The sequence below is a fragment of the Vanacampus margaritifer genome, chromosome 6, assembly GCF_051991255.1.
Source record: "Vanacampus margaritifer isolate UIUO_Vmar chromosome 6, RoL_Vmar_1.0, whole genome shotgun sequence".
NCBI classification, from domain to species: Eukaryota; Metazoa; Chordata; class Actinopteri; order Syngnathiformes; family Syngnathidae; genus Vanacampus; species Vanacampus margaritifer.
This window is the reverse complement of record NC_135437.1, coordinates 4,354,426-4,357,218: the sequence shown is the minus strand read 5'-3', so window position 1 is coordinate 4,357,218 and position 2,793 is coordinate 4,354,426. Positions and strand designations below refer to the sequence as shown.

General features: G+C 40.9%; 1 long non-coding RNA gene across 1 annotated transcript; it reads left to right on the top strand.

The window, feature by feature from the left end:
• Positions 1-285: 285 nt before the first annotated feature.
• On the top strand, positions 286-2,492 carry LOC144053057 (uncharacterized). Its single transcript, XR_013294316.1, has 3 exons — positions 286-504; positions 712-842; positions 951-2,492. It is a non-coding gene; the product is annotated as an uncharacterized LOC144053057 (long non-coding RNA).
• Positions 2,493-2,793: the final 301 nt, after the last annotated feature.

The following is a 2,793-nucleotide window of genomic DNA, read 5'->3' as shown; positions in this document are numbered from 1 at the left end:
AGTATATAGTATAGTATAGTTGCACAGGCCCAAAAAAGCCAACATTTGTTTTCACATTTGTCGGTTTGGGATGGTGCAAGATGTCATCTTTGTGTGACGGAGAAATACCTGTTCCATGCTTTGAAATAAGCCTTCCCAAAAAAGACACCTGAGGTCGAGCAATTTGGAGTTTGTCCTTGGAGCACTTCAGGCCCACCGAAGCCAGGTGGCTCAAAAGGAGCTGTGTAGCTTGAAGGCAGGACTCCTCGGACGGTGCAGCTAGCAGTAGATCATCATACCTGTCAACTTGTACGTTTTATACGTATTTTATACGTTTTTTTACCATTTCAAATCATGTACGCCGTACACCGACTTTTGTACGGGGAAAAAAAAATGCGCTGACATGCGCATGCGTAGATATACATAGAGTAAATATCGTGGAAGCAAGCATGGAGGAGCCACCTAGTAAGAAACGAAGAACTCAAGGATCGGGTCGACACCAGAAAGAATGGGAGTTACTTCAAGGTGAATATGCTGGCTGGATTAAAGCATCGTTAAGAGGCACTCAATTCTCATTCTGTGTCCCTTGCAATAAAGACGTGAAAGTTGCTGCGAGTGGATTTTACGATCTGAAGAGCCACTTTAAAACTGCCGGACACGTGGAAAATGTGAAAAAAAACAATTCACATGTCCCATTAACCAAGCACTTCATCTCTACCGCAAATCCTGCAGCATCCCACAAAACGACAAATGCGGAAATTCTCTTCTGCCATTTTCTTGCTGAGCACAACATTGCTTTCACAGCTGCGGACCACTTCTCGGATTTGGTGAAAGTTATGTTTCCGGATTCACAGACAGCTAAGGTAATTTATTATTACTATTATTATTATCATTCATATCTACAATGAATCAGCATTTATGGCACCGTGTCAAAAATTTAAATTTTATATTTTAATATTATATTTTTGCAGGAGTTTGCATGTCGGAGGACCAAGGCTACGATGATTGTTAAGGAGAGCCTTGCACGTGGCTACACCCAAGACGTCATTCAGTACTGCAGAACTCACCCATTTACCCTCATGATTGATGAAAGCAATGATCGTACTACCAAAAAGCGACTTGTTGTGTTAGCTCACTTCTTTGATGGGGAGAACACAAATACCAGACTCCTCGATTTACCAGAGTTGGCATCAGGCACAGCAGCATCAATCTTTGCCGTTATTGACAACATTTTACAAGAAAATGACATTCCATGGAGTAACGTTGTGGGATTTGCAAGCGACAATTGCAACACCATGGTTGGAAAGAAAAACTCTGTCTTGTCTAGGATAAAAGAAAAAAATGGGGCTGTTTTTAGTGTTGGATGCATTTGTCATCTTGGCAATCTGTGTGTCAAAGATGGACTGAAGACATTGCCAGTAAACATAGATGACTTGCTGGTGGATATATTTTATTTTTTTAAAAATAGTTCCAAACGAATTGAGGATTTTAAAGAGTTTCAGGACTTTACAAATTCCGAGCAAGAAAAAATCCTAAAGCATTGTCCGACACGATGGTTGTCTCTGCAAAAAGTGGTTGAAAGAACATTGTCTCAGTACGAAGCACTCAAAAGCTACTTCGCTAGCCATGCGGATGTTGAAAGGGCAGGTAAAGTGAAAAGCATCCATGATCGACTTCAAGACCCTGTTACTCTCCTCACACTCCACTTCCTCAGCTTCATCCTGCCTCAAATAAATCAATTCAATATTGTGTTCCAAACAGAGGCATGTATGATTGGAGATTTGCTACCAGAAATGGAAAGACTCTTAAAGAAACTCTTGGTGAAATTTGTGCAAATGGAACATGTCAAATCTGCTGATAGCCTGCTGGCAGTTGATTATACAAACAGATGCCTGCAGCATGAAGATAGCAGGCTTGCTGTTGGCTTGGGCACCAGGGCCCTCTTCCAAGACACCAATGAGGAGGATGAAATCAGGCAAAGCATCACACCAGCCATGCAAGCAACTTTTTTTTCCTCTGTTCGCTCCTTCTACGAGGCTGTTGTAACTAAAATGATACAAAAATTTCCATTTGAGAATACAATACTGAGTGACTTGGTGGTGTTGGACCCAAGAAAGAGAGAGATGTTGGATTACACAAGTATTGTTAAGCTTGCAAACAGGTTTACACCAGACTTTGATCAGGAACAATTAAAAGATGAATGGGAAGACTATCAACTAATACCTGATGATCTTCTCCCTCAGAAAAGTCAGGATGGACAACCAATTCGTCCAGAGACATTTTGGCCTCATGTGTTCAAAATGAAAACTGGTTTGGGGCTGGATCGCTTTCCACTGATGAGAAAGATGTATCTAATTTTACTCAGCCTTCCTCACAGTAATGCTGATAGCGAGCGGGTTTTCAGCCATGTGAGGAAAATTCATACAGAGTACAGAAAGACAATGGGAACAGACACTCTTACTTCTTTATTACAGATGAAATTGAACTGTGACAACTGTTGCTCACAAGTGAGACCCTCATTAGAGCAGATAAAGCCTGCTAAATCATGCTCATTGGCTTACAATAGGAAGCACTGAAGGCACAGTTTATTGCATTGTAAACTTTTTAAATTGAATAAAAGACTTTGTATGCAAATTACCTTTGTTATTTCTATTACACTGTCTGGTTACCGCGAGTAAACATGCGTCGTACGGTGTTTGTAAGGTTTTTTTGGGGTTTGTAAGGGGAATCATAATCATTTATAAGGGCAGTTATCGGCAGAGGTTGACAGGTATGGATCATCCACATACTGCACCAAAAGAACATCAGTAGGAA